At 40.2% G+C, this 21,792-nt stretch overlaps 1 protein-coding gene across 3 annotated transcripts in view; it reads right to left on the bottom strand.

Annotated features, from left to right (window-relative positions):
* The window catches only part of LOC132989698 (synaptotagmin-2-like), a 67,017-nt gene that overhangs the window by 31,970 nt on the left and 13,255 nt on the right, over positions 1 to 21,792 (bottom strand). For 2 of the 3 annotated variants that reach the window (XM_061057466.1, XM_061057469.1), the window contains exon 3: positions 4,688 to 4,754. The exons of the other annotated variant lie outside the window; for it this stretch is intronic. The gene's annotated coding sequence lies outside the window, so the exon portion shown is untranslated. The remainder of the gene's footprint in view (positions 1 to 4,687; positions 4,755 to 21,792) is intronic. 3 annotated transcript variants of the gene reach the window in all.

The following is a 21,792-nucleotide window of genomic DNA, read 5'->3' as shown; positions in this document are numbered from 1 at the left end:
TGACAAAACGTAACTCCATCCCTGTCAGTTCCATGAAGCATTAAGCTCATATCTACTTACTACTGACATAAGTCTATAAAAACTAGTCACTAGGACTGACTCAACCACCAGCTTGCCGACTAGCAATGTTTTGGCTCTCTGATGTGTTTTCTAAAGCTGATTTTTGGACAACAATGAAACTCTACCACACACAGAGGTTTGAGCTAGGCTTCACAGTCAGTACTTGTTTGCATGATCAATTCATTTTTGGGTTTGGTTTTTCTAATGGATTCTTGATAATTAGAAAAAAAAAACAAAAAAAAAGAAACTGCTTGAAGGTTAACAGACAACCAAACTTTGAAGATGGCTGCTTCAGCTCTCCTAGCTTACGTCTGCCTCCATATTGTTTTGTGTGTGAGGTGAGAGTAAAATGGCAGCTGCTCTGACTAAATAGAACCCGATAGTTTCTGTTTCCTCGCTTTCAATGATGTGGAATGACATTAAGGTCTTGTTATTGAATCTGTGAGAGCTGGTCGAGCCTGTATTCCTTTGTGCACTCTTTCTTTTTTTTCCACATTGGATGAGCTACCTTACAGCCCAGCGCCCTGAAACCCGGGCGGGGTCTGACTCAATGTCTGAGTGGGAACGGGATATTGATCCAACTGAGATTCATAGCATGCTGGGTAAGTCCATGATGAGCAACACTGGCACATGTCCCATGAGACATGGAACGCAGAGGCATATCACCAGAATGACGAGCATGAATGCTCTTACCATAGTATTTTTATACTACAAGTTTTCTGTCTGCTGCATGTCTACAGCAGACAGAAAATATGATAATAATCTAGTAATAATCAGCATAATTTCATTGAGGAGAAAAACTCCATCATCAGACCTTACTTTGAACTAAGCAGGCCAAGGCTCCAGAGAGATTCATTGCAACTTAGAATACATATTTAATAAGGCGTGCGTGTTGTGGAGACTAACTGCACGGAGCTCGCAGCCACACATTAAAGCCAGTGAGTCAATGACTATAGGAAGCCATTAAGATGCATTGCTTTACCCAGCTGCTACCATAAAATCACATGTAACAGCCTTACATGTTTGTTTTCTGTGCATTGATTTCAGTCACATGGCTGTTTTAACAAGGTGACTGTTTTCCAGAGACAGACACGACATTTACCAGAGCCTCGATGGAAATAAAAGGAAGTAGAAACGCTAGCATGAGATGTAAGAAAAAAAAAAAAAAAAAAAAAATACAACAAACGCAACAGCATACGACAACATCTTTTTCCTTCTATCACAAGGTTTTTGTTGGTGATAACTCTTAACATGAAGTAGAGAAGCAATGATCTCCAGATCTGTTTAAGTAAATGCTGCCTTCATGGATGTGTGGCAAATATGAAACTGTCAAGGATTAGATCTGGTTCTGTGCCTGTGCTGGGATGTGGTGCTGCAGATGTGAGGAGGTTGCAACAATGCGATTCTTTGTGTTTCATTGTGTTGGCCTATTTTAGATCTGGCAGAGTGAGAAAGAGAGAAACCATCCATAATGTGTCTTCGCACTGCTGTTTAGAAGCTGCAACAATATGTGTTTTTATAACTAAAGATGGCCAGGGTACTGCATATAAAACACAATTTTACAAAATGCACATTTTATTTTCACTCCACCTGTTTCTATAGCACCAGTCATTTCAAAGGGCTTAAACCACATGTGAATGCATTAGTGGATGAATAAAATATTTTCCTGTTAGTATAATGAAGACCATTGTCTTGTATGAGTATAAAATGGTGATGCCAGGAGCAAATTTTTGAATAAATCAGAAAGAAATTATTTCATATTTGAACAACGGTTTGTATCTTTATGAAGCAAACATACCAGACAATTTTCTGCCTTTTCCATTTCATATAGAGGAAACATTTACCTCAGTGGTTTGGATGTGCTCAGACTAAAATGCAATTGGTAGGTCCATTCGATCTCCGGAGTCCCTTTGCACCTTTAAGAAAAAGCTAAAGACCCAGCTCTTTCATGAACACCTATTTAATGATATTATTGATGATGATGATGATGGTTTTGATGTTGACTATATTTAGGATGATTTTGATCTGATTGGAACTCTCAGGAATAGCTGCTGATGTTGTTGATACATTAACTTAAAAAAACAAAGGAAGTGTTTTGCCTCTGTGCACTGCCTGTCAGCACCTGTGTGTCCGATCGGATTTAAAGCTGTTTGTTTGCACTCACTGACGTTGTTTCCTCCTTTCTAGACCCTTGCTTGTGTTGTAGTTATTCTCTGATTTATGTCGCTTTGGATAAAAGCATCTGCTAAATGACCTGTAGAATTGTAGCATGATAGAGGTCAGCATCGGCTCTAGGGAATTGTGATAGACATTTTCCAACTATGCAGGACATTGAAGACCAACATTTAGTGTAGAAAAAAATACATAGTTTATACTAGTTCATACTTTAGATGTGTACAAAGCAATGATAATGTATATTTAAAGTGATATTATTTGAAAATATGCTGTTGTGTGGATAGATTTTTTGAATTGTACTTTTTGTAATGTATAATTTCAGTTGTAATATGAATCTGCATCTGGATTGAACAATGAACAGATTTTTAATGGAATTAATTGAATCACTTTCGTCTTAAGGTTATTGGTTTGGTTGATTTTAATGCCTTCCTTTGGCATAGCAGTCAGTTGTTTTGGGTAATAATGTTTGAGAAAGCCACCAGGCTATACTACGTGAGCACACAACAGCGGCATGGTTAGCTACTTTCTGGTAAACTTAGGCAAGCGTTTAGCTACTTAAAGGGATACTTCACCCGTTGAAACATGAATCTGTATTGACATTGGGTCATATATGTAGTTGAAATGTGAAATAAATTCTTGGCAGACAGGCCGGTCTTGTTGGCCTGGCGGCAAGTGGCTAGCGGCCCCGGCGGCTAGTGGCTAGCGGCCCCGGCGGCCAGCAGCGGCGGCCCCGGCGGCCAGTAGCCGCAGCAGCCAAAACACAAGACCGGCCTGTCGGCAGCAGTCATCTCGCCGCTATATTTAGATTTGTTCGCCATTATCAGCTTTCTCCATAGAGCCTGTTAGCATAGCTTCCAAGCTATATGGCGGACGTTAAGTTTCGATTCTGGGAGTGAGTTCCCACCCACTGATCTGTGATTGGTCTGTAGCTTCAATGGTCGAAAATATGAGGAACTGGCGTTGTAGTTGCACCCCGCTAACCGCAACAGCTTCCAGTGATGCAAAAATCGTCATTTTGCGTCACTGGAAGCTCCTTTTCAAACTTAGAAATACAAAGATTTCCCATCTCAGGGGAAAATGAGGGCGGGATGCACGACCATTCAAAAATACTACCAGGTTTCTAATGATACAAAGCTTAATGCAAATGGGTGAAGTATCCCTTTAATCAGTAATTTCTTTCCCTCACGAGTTAAAGGGCAACCAAAAGCAAACGTTCCTTAAGTGACCAAAACACAACCGCAACTTCAAATCTGCTGTTGAATGTGTTCAAAGGCTGTCGTTTGTTAGGACATTCATCCATCAGAGGTGCCTTGCTCCAGGCTGAGAGATAAGGATGAATCTATGAGCGCTTCTCCACTTACTTTGGAAAAACATCACTCTTCAAAAAACGAATTTTCCCCCCACAGGTCCCTGGAGTATGAATTTTCATTCAGTAGATGTTGAGCTGATCAATGTTAATAACGATGAGGCTGACACAGGGCAGTGAGAGCTGAATAACGGCAGATGGCTTTAGAAACAGAGTCGGTGTAAAGGCAGCGGCCAGTAACCATCCCTCCAGGTGTGGCTATTGTCCGCTGGGCTTTATTAGCTTTCTGTAGCCCCTGAGGCACTGGAGCTTTCCATCACTCATGGAAATGACTCTGATTAATCAGCTGAGTGCTGGAGTGTGCAGGGTATGATGGAGACGGGCGCACAAGGAGCCAATCCTACAGTAAATCATGCTTGTTCACAGTGGGCTGCACCTTCATCCTCACCACGCCTTCCAGGCTCGCTACACACTGCAGCGGGCCCCCTCCTCCCTGGCACAGGCCAAGCTTTTCTAGGAACAGATGGGGGAGCAGGGAAAACCCAACACACAAGATTTCATGCTGACATCTAGTGGAGTCTAAACATGTGATTACGCAAGACTCACATGTATTTACACATTCTGTAACACTGCAGTGATTTTATTATTCAGTTCTACTATTTATACCCTGCTAAAATAATTTGGTATGAGGTAGAAATAACTCCGGCAGAATTCATATACCAAGCGATTAATGGTAATACACAGAATTCTCCTCCCTTCACCCCACAGCTCATCAGAGTGTTATATTAGCAGACAGTTTCAGAGAGCACCCAGCCATAGACAGGCCGCCATCTGGGCCATGCCTTCAGTGGACAGTACTGGAGCGGAGGCAGGGCTGCATTCCTCCAATGACGAGGAATGAGTGATATTCCAGAGGGGAGACGCAGAGGATGGAGGCATCTCGCAATGTGCAGTGATCTGTCTCCTCTAAAGAGGACGGTCACCGCAATGACACCGGACTGCTCTGATGAAGTGGAGATTCTCCTCCCCCCCCCCCCCCCCCCCCCCCTTCTCATTCTCTCTTTATCACACAACCTTTAAGTTCATGGTATCGGCTCGGAGCCTGGACTCCAGCTCATAATATCATCGTGGGAATGAGATACTTACAGCAAAATCTCGGATATCGAGAGTGTCGGGAGGTAATCACAGTGAGGATATTGTCAGTCAGAAACTCCTGAAAGAGAAAAATAAGGTGAATTCAGAGAGGCATAACTCACTCTTTTAGTCAAAGAAACATCTGTCTCGTTGTTTTTTTTTGGAAGCTTCATTGTCTTCATTACTGACTGGATTAAAATTCCTGTGTAAGATTTGGCAAATTTGAAGTTGACTTTAAAGTTTTGCTGCAGCCTTATCCTCACTTATTATGCAAATGACTGTTTGACTGCTGTGTGAGTACCATTTCAAGATAATCCACGCCATTAAATCCCCCTCCACGTACACCTGCTACGATTAGCATTCCTGAATTCAAAAGATAAAATAAGGCAAAACGAATGAAACTTTCAATTTAATCACTACATAATGTTATCGCAAAGAAAAAAGGATCGTGAGTGACAAGAGAGGAATATTGATAGCTGTCTCCCTCTCACAAAAACAAGCTGATATATGCCCTAGGCCGACCATTGGGATCCACAAAGCTGCAGGATGAATTAATTATCACTGACAGCTATCCATTGTACACCATGGTTTGCCAATTATTGAATTCATTTATTGTCATTACAGTAGTACCACTGTAATGAACGTCTCTGGGAAAACTGGCCGTGAATCAAAGAGAACAGCCTTTCTAACCTCTACACAGAGTTCAAAGAACTGTGAGTTGAATCAATCGAACCCTGAAATATGATAGATTTGGTCTCTCATTTGGAACAAATTCTATCACTGAGATGCTCTCTCTGTTGATACTCTCTCTCCACTGGATTTTTTTCAAGGATTATTTGATTAGGCATTTCAAAATATTTAAGCATATTGAGGGGTTTTATTGATTAATACATGCTGGACGTGCTAACAGAAAAGTTAAACCACAAGTAAGACTACTTTAGACAGATCCTAGAATCTAATCAAAATGCATGTTACAGAATCCTTAAGGTTGAAATAAATTCAGGAAGAACGAAATATTGTAAGTAAGAAGTTCAAGACATGGATTTAATGATCAATGTACCAATTTAGGACCAAGGCTTATTATTTGAAGACATATTTATAGTACAACTAATACACATTTTGGAATCCCATCAATGACAGTACAAAGATGTAATCAAATGCAAGAAGAGGTTCAACACTTTGGGAAATGACTTCTCCTAACATCAATGATGTCATAGTTCACAGGTGTCCAAAGCCCAAGAAGCCCCATTAACACCCATGTTAAAAATCCCCTTTCTACAGCAGACATTAACATGTTTACAGCCCAAAAGACCCCAAAATGTTAGATCTGAAGAGCTCATGTCTTTATTGGTTCACACTTGTGGGGGAAACATTTGTTTTGATTATCTTAAGAGATTTATGTAATTTTTATGGGCGCGTTGTCGCTATTTGCAAGGAGGCTAAATTCCTGCCTTAGCTTTACCTCTTTGCTAGTTTCTAGGTTGACCGAAAGGTAATTTGAGACAGAGTTTCCACGATAGTTAGTGCCACCATTGGGCTGACGTCACTGGGACCAAGTCCATGTTTTAGACTCTTTTAGACAGCTGATATGTTTTTAAACTTTGAAGCGACCTAAGCTAGCTGTTGTTCTCTGCTTAAAGTGCTTTTCCGATGACAAGTTAACCACAAGTTAAAAAAAAAAACCTTTAAGGACAACAGGGCGGTGATCCACTTGGTCCTTAAATAGTCAAAACTCTGACGAGATGATTAAAGAACTCCGTAATACTCAGTCAAAGTCTGTCCGTGTTCTTAGGCAGACCTTTGAGCATTTTCTTTTTGTGGACCAATTTCCTTCACCTATTTTGGCAAAACAATCCATTTCATGACTCACTGGACTTAATTGCTTTATTGTAATTGTATCATGAAAGAATCCACAGGGAGCGATAACAAACTTCAATTTGGGCTCTTCAGTGAAGGAAAATAGTTCATACAGTTTAAATATGCCATCACCAAAACAGCTTTTGAGGATTTCTTAACATTTTTAAAACAGTCATTTTCCTAATTTAAGCTGTTATTCAAGTGAGTAAACCCCTTGAGATCAACCCATTGTTGACCTAGTTAATTCCTATAATCCAAGATAATAACAAACACCAAAACAGCATGGAACAATTCAAACATCAGGGCGCTGAAGAACAATCTCACGGCATATTAAGGAGTATAAACCAGGAACCCTTGCGGTCCTGCATGTTGAAATACCTGCAGCTGTCATAGAAACACTATGAGACTGTCAAAGTGAGTTGTTTGCAGCGAGCTGAGGGGCCGCAGTGACAGGGAGGAGAAAAGCAGGGCTTCAAAGCCGCTTCACACTGCAGCACTCCAACAATACAAGTGGCATTTTCTCTTTTGAAAATGAAAGGTCACGCGACAAGGACTGAATCCAAAATCAAAGAACAAAAACACTCACGCAGACCTGATGCGAATCGCAAACCTTTTAGTTTTGGCCTGACAAATACTTAGAGAACAACATAATCTCACAGCAGAAATAAACATTTGTTTCCTGTAAGGACAAATCGAAGGTCAATGGAAAAAAATAAACACCCTGAATGATCATAAATTGGCAAGCCGACAGAGGCGTCAGGCCCTGATGTGCTGATTCTCAGATACAATCACGTTAAAGGGAATTGCCTCTTGGTGAACATAATTGGATCTTTCCCACACCTATTTATGTCCCCAGGGGAGCAAACTATGCAGAGGGAAAGGGACATTTAATGGCGACTCTGTCCTTTGGTTTCATTACAAGTCCACTTCAGTGATCTGTGCTGGCAGTGGAGTCATGTCAAAATGAACAGTGATGAGCTAAATTATTTAAAATCACATGGTGTGAAAAAAAATCACCAGGCTTTCAGCGGGCCTAACTGGTCTAAAACAGTTGAAACATCTCACAGCGTGGCTCTGAATTTAATGAGCCATTCATTAGCCTAAAGCCTGTTTGTGTCAGAGACCTAGTTTATGAGATAAACTGAAATAATATCTTTCTACAATACACATATATCAGTCTAAACAACATCATCATGGCTCTTAACCTATTGTGCCCTTGTGATTCAGCTAAAAGGATATCCAAATGTTTAAAAAGGCCCATATGATACGAAAACCCTGTTTTCCTACTTTACTGTGTTTTTCTCAGTTTGAAAAAAGGGCATTTCTTGTACTGTACTACACCTGTATAGAGCTTGAAATGAACATGAACTTGGTTAAACTCAGCTTTGTTTTCAGAAGCTTGAAGTTATTCAGTGACCTGATTGGCCTCGCAAAGACACCAGTAACAATAAAGACTCTTGTGAATCATCTCATTTATCGGTGCAGGGGAGGGGGAAGTCATAGGTTGACTTATGTGCTAGCTGCCACCGTCACCCGCCCTCGGATATGCAGAAGACAATGGCTGAATGGATGGATGGATGAATCATCTAAAACATCTCATAGCCATATCCAAATTATTGTCCCACCACCAATATCACCAATATTGCTGTTGCAAAACGTTTTTTTTTATTCTGTCAACACTGATTCAAGCTTTCAGTACTTTCACAGCATTTATAATAAAAAGTATTCCTAAACACTGCAGGTCTGTGCTGGCTGTTTGTTTGTATCCACTCTGTACATGAGCTTGATGAAACCAGATTGTGGTAAGAGCCTTCTAATATTTTAAACTTCTAAAATCACACGGAGAGCCCAGGGGGAAAAAGATTTGACTGATTTGGATTGCCTCTTTTGAACCCCGTTTGTCTTCTGTTTGATAGAGAGCAGCACACAGTGAAAACGACTGGAAAAGTCTTTCAACACCAAACTACTGCTTTCCCCATTCTTTAACAATGTTACTGTGCAGCTTCACAGACAGCACTTATATTACTGAGCCCCCGAAGGATACCATGTTTTTCTTCTGCTATCTCTGAGTCTCTCATTCTTTCCGTCTGAGGCTGTCTCCAAGACACGTGGCTCTCCATGACTGTTGGCCCATCACTCATACAGAGGAAGCTGAGGGGTGTGTGTGTGTGTGGGGGGGGGGGGGGGGGGGGGGGGGGGGGTCGGTCATATGGGGCAAACGGAGCCTACAGGAGATTTTTGGGGGCTCTCCGCTGCCCTGCGCTCTCTGGAGCATAGAGTATGAAGACTTGGAGACATGCATGTGTGTGCAAGGAGCTTTCCACGCAGGGGGAATCTGGTCCAAATGTAATCCCTCTATTGTGAGGATGGAGGGTTAGAGGGAAGAAAAAAAAGGGCCGTGCCTGCTGAAATCCCACTGGCAGTGCTGCAATGCAGGGGTTTAACATGGAGCCAGAAGGCAGGCAAACACATTAAAGAAGTTGCCCTCTGATGACACACAGTACACACATTTTCATACTAACACAAGTGCAAGCAGATGGGAGAATGCTTGCATGCACACCCACAAAAGTCCATTTGATCTAAGATGCCAACGCAGGAGTGTTAGACAGGCAGTAAGGCGGGATTTGTACACCACAAGGTGATGTGACTTCATCGTATGAGTCTCAGCTCGCCACGCACAACAGACCCAGGCTCCACCTATGCAAGCCAGCCCCAGAAGTCACATACACACCATATTCAAAAAAGTCATTATTTACAGTAGAAATTAACATGTTTACAGCCTGGTACGAAAATCTAAATAAGTCTGATTATTTATTTTCCTCATGGGTACATGTGTCCGCAGCCCTCTGCTTTGGGGGCGGCAGTAGCTCAGTCTGTATTGACTTGGGTGGGGAACTGGAGGGTCGCCGGTTCAAGTCCCAGTGCGGACCAAATATGGAAGTTGGTCTGGTAGCTGGAGAGGTGCCAGATCACCTCCCGAGCACTGCAGAGGTGCCCTTGAGCAAGGCACCAAAGCCCCTCCCCACCATCAGCTCAGGAGCGCCCGCTGTGGGCAGCTCCGTCACTCTGACATCTCTCCATTAGTGCATGTCCATAGGATCCTGTTTCTGCACGTGTGTATATATACTTCAGCCTATGTGTGTGTTGCATGACTTACAGAGTGTAAAAACTGAAATTTCCCCTTGCTTGGGATCAATAAAGGTTAATCTTAATCTTAACAGATGGGTGACGTCACTCAGGCTTTGACCATTAATATTCGCAGTCTATGCACCCATCCCACCACATGGACACCATCACTCCCCCCAAAACCAACTCATGTATGTAGGCCAATAGGCAGCAAGAGCCAGGACACCACCAATCTGGAACCCCCAACACCATGATGTTATTGCACAACGTTCTTTGAGAAACATTATTTAAAATAATGCATGTGGCATGACACACCAGTGAGAAGATCACCAAGAAAGAAGGACAGTTTTCAATTGAGAGAACCACGACTGGTATAAGTTGGCAGAAGAATATCGTCTTCAAGTTTATTCAAACGATTCGTGTTTTTAAAGTTTGCTTCAGTGGTGCTTACTGTACCATTTGTTTGAATATAAATAAAACCGGAGGCTGCCGTGGGCTTCGCTGTTTAGTCCATACAGTTTCCCAGAGTGTGAGAGGTGAAGAGCGTGATGGGTGGATGCTTACATGACAGATTGCTGACTGTGGGAGTCTTTTCCAGTCAGCAGAAAAAAAAAGCAATTGATGACACTTGGGCTTCTTCACGCTCTGATACAGCCGCTACAGAGACAACAGAGCGAAAGTGAAACACTGTTGGACGTGAAAAAAAAAAAAAACCTCTAAGTCAACAAAAGCTTCTAAGGATTTAAGGGATAATGTACATTTAAAATGGTATCAAGAACATATCAGCATATGTTGACTCACAAAGTTGTGATTAGAGATGACTTCCACAAATGTTCTGACACCAGCAGTTGGTTTCACTTAAACGCAATCAGAACATTTCTTTGGCAGCTTAATTGACAGTGTTGAATTGACCAATTTTGTCTCTGTCAACAAAAGTTGACAGGCATCGTTATCTACTCTCCAAATGCCCTGATTTAAGCATTAGTCACAGTTATTCTATTTATCACAACTGGTTTGTCATTTTGTTGTGATTCATTGCAAATGATGAGCAACCAACTCACAATGCTAGCAAGTAAACTGGCTATCTGGAGCTACGGTACGGCATACTGTCCCTCATAATATCAGATTTGCCTTGTTGGATGGGTTGCTGGGTTGGGGTCTCAGGCGGTGGGACATAACGTTAAAAGGACGCTGCAGAAGTGAAAATGTAATGTTTTTAACGTATGCAAGATGGCAGACAAAGACACAGAGTCCAGTGCCATGAATACAGTGTTTGCCTTCAAATCACTTAATTGGAATATATATATATATATATATATATATATATATATATATATATATATATATATATATAATATAATTGGATGTATTCACAATGCAGACGGAGGCGTGCATAAGAACATACTGGCAAGCAGAAAAGAGTACACAAAGCAGCCTCTTTACATGCAAGAAGATCCCTTTGGCTTCTCATCAGTCGCATGAAATAAACATCACCAGCCCTGCTAGTGGAGAATTCTCCTGACTATTACCAGATGTGTTCACACATCGGCTCACCCCAGCTTCTTGCAGACTCGGGGGTGGCCAGGAAATGTTAGCTCCCACCCCCCCGACAATTTCGAGACATTTTCAGGAGTGCAGTAAAGGTGAAAGTGGCTTCAATTTACTTTATTAAATGGCAAAATGGCAGCTAGTTTAACCACCTTTATGCAACAACAAAAAAAACCTGCAAACAAATGTTCTAAGACTAGAGGTATGATAAATTGGTAGTGGATTATCTGATAGATCGAAGTGTTTCATTGTGCAAGTTAATTAGAGTTCAATCCAGCACCTTGTTCTTTGTCAACCGCTTGATGCAAAATGAGCAGGTGGCTTGCATCAATCTTGAAATATCTGGAGGCAGTATTCAATGTTACAAGGTAATTAGGATTTACAGCGTTTTGTTAAGTTTATACACTATCATTCTGTGAAAGGTTGTGTAATATTTATTAAATGAAAACTATTAAATGAAACGTCAGATCTTTTTGCTGTAGGGACAGATTTCTCCCCACAGCGGTTATTTTCATACCACTGTGCATATAGGGATTCAATGTTTTTATTTTCGAGTAATGCTTTTCCTCTTCTCCACATGATGAGGCACCAAAGCAAGCTGATCTATGCCTTTAAAGAATCAAGTTGACTTTCACAGTAGCAATACTTTTTTTGATACAATATCTCTCGTCTGGCTTTTGGGTTTTTACAGTTTCACAAATGCTTCCAGTAAACCTTCAAAGGCCATCTCCTGGCTCCATCTTGTATTGGAAGTGACTCTAACAGCATTGTGTTATATCTACATGTGCAGTGAGACCAGAAGGAATGACAAAGGACTGTGATCCACCACCATTTAGCATTGATTTAGCCTTGATGATTCAGGACAATCTTGTGTTAAGCCTTCCAGGGAGAGATCCTCTTCAATTTCAATCTGAGCTAAATTCAAAATGTCTCCATAAAATCAATCCCAATGTCCTGCCTGGCAGCATTTAAAAAGTCACTGCTCCATCATCCACATGACACAGCATAAACACCAACAAGAACGATTTAGCATTGGCGCCAATTCTTTTTTTTTCTTTTTCCCAGTCTTCACAGCTTTTAGGAAAACAATGATCTTACTTCACTTATATCAAGCAAGGGCTATTTTTCATCGAGCTACTGTCCATAAATCCTGGTGGAAGGCGCCTACTTCCCTCCGGTTACCTGCTCCTGCTTCGAGACAAGACCTGTGTTTATGTGCAGAAATAAGGCCATTTATCATCACCAGTCCCACAGAAATGGTCAACAGCAGGAACCAAACTGTGCACTATTCCAGATTAATTGCTTCCCTCCTTGGCTGCACAGTGAATGAAACATAGCACGACGAACCACACTAGACAAAGAATGAGGGATTACATATTATGAAGGAAAACAATGAAATTTATAAACGTACTCTCTGTTTAATCTAATATTGCACACCGTATTATCTCAATGGAAATAACTGGTTAACAATCAAAGAAGAGGACAATCTGTGCAAAAACAGAGTATCAGAGAAGTACTGAAAAGCCTCCAGACCTCAATGTCTCTGAATTACATGCTTCCTGAAACTAGTGTGATGTGTTAAAAATAAAAATAAACCTTTCAGGGGAAGAGCAAAACTCTAGCATGCTCTGTAAGCAGCTTTTTCTTTTGGCCCGTTGACTTAATAAACCACATTACCTACCAAGGTCTCTATTGGGAGATGTTAGTCTGATCTACTGTAGCAGAGATGGCCACATATCTGTTGAAACTAATACAAAAATACATATTCCCTTCATCTAATGATAGTATATATTTCGTTTTTTCAAAGCCAGAAATGGCTCAGACGTAAGAGTGCAGTAGTTTAAACCACAGTACGGACTTCATCCAGTGGTCAGAGGAGTTACTGGTGTCCTTTTTTGCTCCGTGTAATGCGGTCAGAGGTATTGTAGGGCAAACGACAGACAAGCCGCAAGTGGCCGACAGAGTGGCTGCTCATGGGGATCAGTCACCTTCCCAGCGTCAGTGAACTCCATTACAAGTCAGGCCCAAATCTTGAAAACTGCTGCGTCATTAGTCAAACACAGATTGAGTGTGACAGCTAACCTCTCATGATGATCTCTGTGCGCACCACAGAATAACTCCCTCTGGTTTCTCAAATATGTCTGACTGTGTAGTCGTGCTTGTAAGAAAAAAAAACAGGGGTACTTTTATGCCAACACAACATGTTCTTCAAAAATGACGCCATCCAATGTTACCAATATGTGAAATAAAAGAGAAAGTGAGGAACAAAGTCATTAGAAGACATATCAAACAGTTGATCCATGCAATTCTTAACTTAAAGCTACTGTGATAAACTAAATGTCTGAGTTGAATTTGGCGCCCCCTGTGGATACACCGGTACGTCTTATTTCGTTGCTTATCCTGTCCTGTACATCTAAGTCACATCCGCCTCCCTTTAAGGAGTTAAATGTGTCCCTCACTGTTGATTTTTTTCTGTGGAAAAAGTTAAAAAAAAGCTTCATCCAAATCTGAAACTGTGGCAGCGGAAACAGAGATAAAGATAAAACTTTCAAGAAATGACCTTTTCCTGACAGTCTGGAAATAAATATCATAAATTATAAAATAAGCAGCCTGCTTTATAACCAGTTAAAAACTCTGCACACAAGCTTTAAGTAAACACTCTTCACAGGATTCCCATTGTTGTTTCCTTCTATGGAGAGTTATCTTTGTCTGGGTCCACACCTTCCAATCCACTCCAATCCAACAAGTTTATTAATGGTTCTGGGATTGTGAAATAAAACAGCTGTCATTGATGTTAAAGGTATTCTGTCTAATGAGTGCTGCGGGGGGAACTAACGATGAGCCAATCAGCACAGCAGGTGGGAATAACACCTTTGTCAAGCTGTCGGCAAGCATTGTCGACAACAATAGCGACCCCCTATATATATATATATATATATATATATATATATATGTACATTAAGAGATGCATATTTAACACTGACTGCATGTACCATCTGTTGGCATGGCAATGTAGCTGTGTGGACTTTGATTCCTTTGCAGAACATTTCATCCACCTCCTCCAAATTGTTTAAGTGAAGTAATGGACTGCAGATGAAAAGAGTGGATTTGCAGCCCCTCTGTCTGTAATCTGGCAAACAAAGATCTCTGATATACAGTCTTTTATCTATACATCTCCTACATGAGTGAAATTAAAAACAGCTGTTTTAACAGTTCACTCTTCTCCTTAAGAAATACACAATTCTGCAAAAGGAGTGGTGTTACTTACTTTTCAAAATGAATGACATTACCTTTGAGGAAGTCTCTCATGTATTCAAAAAGAAACCGCCTCCAGCTGAACGGCGGAGAGATCTGACCTAAGAACATTGCGATATTTAACTGAGATCATCTGTAAAGTAGACGGAGAGTCGTTTTCAATTAAGCCCTCATTAAAAACTAAATTAGGCACTGACCTTCGAAACATACTAGCACAGGGAAGAGGAGAGAAAGGTAGATGTGCACTTTAACACACCCATCTCTGATTAAAGAAGAGATTTCTCAACGTTACGTTGAAAGGGTCTCTTATAAGCCACCTTCTCTCAAAAGACAGCAATTTGAAATCATGTTGGTCATGTGTTAGTCGCTGTCGCTAACTGTGCTTTGCAAAATATGCACATAGTTTAAGTTTTCTCTAAAAGAGACGCATGAAGTAATCAATCACATCAAGTGTTCTTAGTTGAATGTTCAGATTCTGTTCAATAAATATGTGAAGCTTTTAACTGCACAGCACCGAACTGAATGACCCTCTATTTATGCTTGTTTGATGCATTCATTTATTAATATTTAATAATATTTATGAGCAAATCTATGAAAAGAAAAGTCCTACAGCCTCAGACACAAAGGAGAGACAAGAAAACGTGCATTAGGAATGCTTCTGCAGACAGACAGTGGTGTATTATCACCTGTCCTCACATAGCCCTGTAATCTGAGAGCAGCATCAAGAATCAATGGAAGGAGGGAAAGTGAAGACAAGAGCAATCGATGCCTGTTAGAAACACTGTGATAATTGTGCACTACTCAGGTTGCAGTAGCTGACTCCGGTGAACTTTAGGAGCCTAAATTAGATGACCGTTCCAAATATAACACCCATAGGTTCACTTTCAAAACAGCCACACATGCCGTAACATTTTCAGCATGATGACAGATTTATTTTGCATGGATATTGATTCCCATGAAGTTGGAATAATTCCCATTTCCTTTTTGGGGTTTAGCATTCAGTGTGGTAAGAACACTTTCAAGAGTGAACTGAATCAATGCCAACATCAATCTATATCTATATATATAAAAAGCTGACCTCTTTACCAGTCGCTCTGTGTTCCTGTAAGCTCATCTTTCATACATACGAGGTCCCAAAGAAGCACAGGGAAGTGAAAACTAAATCAATTGTAACACTAGCAGGTGTGCCACCAGGTGCAAGTGAACAAACCTCACAGCTGCTGGAGAAAGTGTGAACAACCAAATTGGAACAACATTTTGTTCTAATGCAAAAAAAAACTAAAAAGAAGTAGCCATCCTGAAAAATAGAAATGCATTCAGGCACAGCAAAGCTTGAAGCTACATGCTAATAATGTATGCTACAATATTTAAATGTTACTGTTGCCATGACAATCTTGAGCATGTGAGGCCCACCATACTGTATCACCGTAGCTTGTTAACATTTGCTTTTTTGAAATTTTGCAGTTTTTTTCTGTCGATTTTTGGTAAAATTTTTGTCACGCTGGATGAAAAGTTCAAAAGACCACCAAAGTTTTATGATCCAACTTGAGAATAAATTATTAAAAAAAAAAAACAATCCAATAGTTGTGAAGATATTTAACCTTCAAAGCCATACATCTGTCAAATTGGTGCAAGAGAGACAGTCACTGGATCACCAAATATAACGGTCTGGACTCTGTGGACAACTTCTTTGAAATGCGTCTAATAATTGTTTGCCTTTTTTCACCAGGACAAAAAAAACAGACAAATCAATTGGAAGATGCAGTGAAGGACAAACAATTGCATCCATGACACCAAAATGAACACTCTCGGTACACTGTGGCACAAAAGTAATTGAAGGGTTGGACCCAAATGTTGTGCAACAATGGAGCCATCAGACTTGTTGGCAGTCGGAGTCAGCTGGCTACAAAGTATAAACAGTTTTGTTGCTCGGCCAGTAAACTCACAATTTGTTGGCCAAAATGCACAGTGAACAATCCAACGGGCCAAACAACCAAACATGGCTCTGTTTTATGACCCATCAAATTATTCATGCATGATTCTGTACTGGTAACATGGGAAGCAACAGCAGGTTTTTATGGGAGCCTCATTCACCAAGGAGCTCAATAAAGAAACAAATATGACCACTTCATATTGTGTTCTGTCAGAATAAAAAAAAAGTATTTCCAAATGAGGCTTTTAACCATGCAGTGTTTATGCATCTGCTATTTCCTGAAGCTTTCATTCTGGTGGGCTTGTGGTGTTCCCACAGTTTTTGTGCTGTAAGGTCTTTTTAATGCTTCAATAAAGATGTTTCAAGAATTTGAAATTATATAATCATCTTGTTTTATATAAAAGGGCCAGGAAACATTTCCTGGGTACAGATGTGTTAAGGAAGAGAAGCTTCTTTGAAAATGTTGATGTGTTCTTCTGTCTAATTTTGAATTAGGAGGTTTGCCTCTATGAATATGATTATTATGGACTGGATTTTACTGAGTACTTGTTTTGTTTTTAATTTCCATTATAAGTTATCCAAAGGTTGAACCAGGCATCATGTGTGTTTGCAGAAATTAGAATACTGGAGAAATAGTTCAGTGATGTGGGTGAGTAGCTGCGAGCTGTTCTGCTAAGCTTTAACGGATAAGCCAGCAACACTGCAGGTGTTATTCAAACTGTAGTAATATTGTTGACATTCAGGGGGTTTTTTTGCTGGCTTTTACAGAGTAAAATACTGTTTGTTTATAATTCTGATTCGTGGCGTATACTTTTGTGGTGATGTAGTTGCCAATTGGCAAATCCTTGCCTTGCATGGCTCCCAGTCTGACTGCAGCACAGCTAATGGTAAAGGCTCGTCAATCTGAGCAGGGTGTGGTGGTCTTAATGCAGGAGTTTTATCAACATTAAGCTGAGGTCGACTCAGAGGCCCAGCAACAAGCACACTATTAGACAAAAAAACAAACACTTAATGTTCAGTAGCTACGAAATGCGTTAATAAATAGGATAAATAAAAAGATCTGGAATTTGGAACAGCACAAATTTAACAAGGAGAAAACACTACAGACAAACGTCATTATCAAGTACTTCTGCTATACAAAAAAGAGTGAAAATGTATAAATCACCAAACTATACCAAGAGGTCTAATCCTCTACAAGGATATTTTAAGAATGCAATAAACAGCTTAGAAATTACACTGATTTTTATGAGCCAGTAGGCATTTTTGTTTTACTGATTTTAGTCAAAATGGAGTGAATAATATCAAGAAAATATCCAAATGTTTTTGATGTTCAATGTAGTCGAAACAACTACATCCTTGAGACAGACCAAGTACTCCTGTTCTAAGAGCCATGCCGTCGGTGCCTACATGTACCAGGATGCATTGCAGCAGAGCCTCTGCCTCATGCTGCTCCATTTTTCCGCTCCTCTTGGAAGAATTCATGCTTCTGAATATTTGCTTCGTGCAAAAACACTGTCAAAGGTTTCCACATCCTTGGTGTACTTGTGCTGATATATTTCTGGATGCCCTTTTCACTGGTAATAACACGGTTTTGATTGTTAGTTTGCAAAACAAGCAAAATAAGCGAATAGAAAATTAAGCTACGATTCCTCCTCCAGTATAACAACAATGTCAAAGCCTTGAAGAACTGCAGAGAAACAGAAGTAAATCACCATCAGCAGCAACTGCAGGGACTTTTCATATTACACAATGACAGATTGAGATAAGTTAGAAAAATAGCTGATCACTTCCACTCTTCTACAGTACAATGGCAAACAACTACTGTATTTGACCTTGCAGTGGAAGCCATCAAATCCACTCATAATGTCACTGAGTAAACAAGCTGAACGGTTCTTTGTTATCACGTCTGAACAATTCCAGGTTTTACAGGTAGCCCTCAGTTTGCACATTTCATTTAATTAGGTTTCAGCATAAAAATCACAATAATTCCTTCCTCTCATTGCACCCTAACAGATGCAAGCTAATGCCCCAACAATTAAAAACCAGAGAGCGTTGAAGAAACACATAACACCAGCCAAATCTTTCCACTCGATCACCAATATGTGAAATCCTACACAGCCAGCTGACAGAATTCTATCAATTATTCAGGAGGAAAAAAGGCTCACAAAAAGTACTGCACCCCCGGCTGTGCAGCAGTAAATCACTGTATAGTGCACACCATCTGCTGCTTGTCCAGGCAATGGCTGATGTGTGCATGGGAGTAAAGGCCTGTGTGATATTTTTGCATCAATTTCTCCTGTTTCACCTGAGCTAAAATATGATACTGTAAAAAAAAAAAAAACCTTCATTAAATATTGAGCGCCCACATGACGGGATGTAGGGATGATTTATCCTCTCGACTTTGGGTCCTTCACCCTCGTTGGTGTTTCAAAGCGTTCCTCCTCCAGAGACAAAATGTCCCGTATTCAGACTTCAATAATGCAACGCCTTCGTTCTCAAGGGCTAAGGGCGGCTACGCCTGACATCTGACTAATCACTGACAAAGTCATGAATTCAGTTTGCAGGCTTACTGTGCACTCAATATTTCTGGAAAAATAAACAACACAATCCTGTATAATTTTCACTAATTTGATATAAAGCAGCACTGGTTTAACTATTTTATAACAGCAGAAGTAAATGACCTTTAAAAATGTTTAACCTTTCACCTTCAGGTTTTCAGACTTCAGATTTTTCAAGTCGACAGTCATGATGATGATAGTCGAGTTGATGTTGACTAGTGTTGATGAAGTTATCAATAAAACCATGGGAGAAGGAAACGCTTTGCATCCAGCAAAAATAAAAAAAACTAATGTTGCTGAAAGCACAATAACACGTGTGCTGAAAGAAAGTCATACTTGGGAAAGAAAAAGACTCAGGTCCACATATTGTTTTTGTTTATTCACTGTCATAGTCCTGCTCAGTGACACTTTTAGACTTTCTATCCTGATAAGCTATTCATCGACATCAGACATAAAGGGTCATCACACAGCTGTAAAGTCGACTAGACGACAAGTCTCTGCAACCCCTATTTCACTTTGTTTCTCATGGTTCCTGTTTTTGTGAGTGGAATAACCAAAATAAGATCAAACATCATCCATTTTGTTCCAATCATAACTCAGCCATTTAAAAAAACTCAGTTAGAAGTTAGAAAACATGCAAACGTCACTAGGAAAATACAGCATTTATCCTCAACTGCAGTAATGCCAGGAGAACCGACTCACTGCTGGCTCTCATTATGTAAGTGATTATCAGTTATTCCGCACGTCAAACTCAATATTGTGTCTTGTCATTCAACCACTCTGTGAAAAAAACATCTAATTATTTTCTGTGTTTACATTTTCCTGGGGTTTCTGTGTGAGTGAATTTGACTGCATTTCTCCCATTTTCTCTCTACAGCCCATCTGTTGGTAAATAACTCAAGCAAAAACAGCTTAAAAATACAACTTATCAGAGGTGTAGACAACACAGTTTTTCAACCCATGATCATCACTTTAACTGATTATTTTTTGTTCTTGCTTAGTCCAAGAAAAAGGTCATTTTCAAATTTGTAAAGGTTACACATTATTCTGCTGCTTAACCAGTTTAAATAAGTCTCAGAGGTCCCCAAAACATGTCTGTGAAGTTTCTTGTTATAAATCCACTCTGATCCTGTATTTCATCATGACTATAAACCCCTCCATTTCAGCCCTGCTCAGAACAGGCTGTTTCTGTGTCTGTACCTTTAAATGTAAATGAGCTGTTTCTGACCACGCCTCTCTGGAACAGCATGGGTACCTCTGGCTTTCTCACTCAATGCCCTTATGTTTGCGGTGAGAGGGCAGACTCAGAGGGCAGAACAAACACCTAGCTGTAGGGGTGTCATCTACCTGGGGGAGGGGTTGCTGCCCTTTGTGATGTCATGAAGGGAAAATCTCCAAATGGCCACACATTTTCTGAAAAGTGAGGCAGGCAAAAGACAGAGAATACGGACTTTTCTCATAAGTGACCTTTAAAAGAGAACCATACCTTGAAAAATGTATATCAAGTTTATATTCCACATGATGCACCAAATGCAATACACCATGCACCAAGACTCGCTCTTAAGGTCATTGCAGAGTCTCATGTCTTCTATTTATATTGTTCAATACATATAGATGATTTTAAAGGCTTACAAAGTTAAAAGAGAACAATACCAGCTAGTAGTAAAACGATAATGATGAATGGCACTTATCAAAACCTGAACTACAAAGTGCTGCACACAAACAAATACTCCTATGTGATACAGAGTTAGGTAATACATCTTAGAGGTTTAAAGGTTATAGTAGAATATTTAATCAATTCTTCAACAAATGGGTGGCCAATGTCAGGCCATGAAAATGGGAATAATGTGTTCTCTTTTGCTGCTTTTTGTCGTGAGTCTGCTGCATTTTGCACAATTAGGAGTCTATCGATTTCTTAATTAAATGTGTTAAAGTAGCAATATACTGTAACTGCCCAGCCGTTGGCAGAAGAAGCATTGATGTTTTGTAGATATTGATTGAAAATTGATATTTTCAGTGTCTTTAAAACTCATCATCAATCACACCAGACACAGCAATAATCCTCAGGTGGTTATGACACGACCGGGCGACCTTGTTAGTGTAGTTCTTGAAAGTGAGGTTAGTGTTAAGGAAACAGCCAGGCTGCTGACATCACATCATCACATATTACTCTCCTTTTCAAGAAGTTTAAATACGTCTCAGAGCTCCACAAAACATGTCAGTGAAGTTTCTAAAAATCCACTCTGATCATGTATTGTAGCATGCCTATAAACTCTTCTATGTCAGAACAGTGTGTTTCAGTGTCTGTAGCTTTAAATGCAAATGAGCTGTGTTTGGCCATGCCCCTCTCTGAAAGGGCTTGGGTGGGCTTTCAGGCTTTCTCGTTCCATGCCTGATTATTAACGGTGAGAAGGCAGACTCAGAGGGCAGATCAAACACCTAGCTGTGGGAGTGTCACCCTCACGGGGGAGGGGTTACTGCCCTTTGTGATGTCATGAAGGGAAAATCTCCAATCAGCCTGTTTGAAAACACATTTTCTGAAAAGTAAAGCAGGCAAAAGACAGATAGGATTTCTCATTATTGGGGGGTTTGTAGACAGACTAGTGGCACATATAAGAGTTAAAAAAAACATGGAAAAATGTAAGTTGCATAATATGGGACCTTTAAAAATGGTTAGGAGATGATTGGAAACTGGGAAACAAGGGTATCTGTTTAATCTGCATTTCATTTCTGGATGAATGACTTAAATCTTTTTTTTTTTACATCTGCTTGTCTGTTTATAAGAATGGACTGTTTTTAAAAACTGGCTGATTTGTGGGTGGATTTGTCTGTGTGGACAA

Source organism: Labrus mixtus, chromosome 15 (assembly GCF_963584025.1).
Source record: "Labrus mixtus chromosome 15, fLabMix1.1, whole genome shotgun sequence".
NCBI lineage: Eukaryota > Metazoa > Chordata > Actinopteri > Labriformes > Labridae > Labrus > Labrus mixtus.
This window is presented reverse-complemented; position numbering and strand designations above follow the sequence as displayed.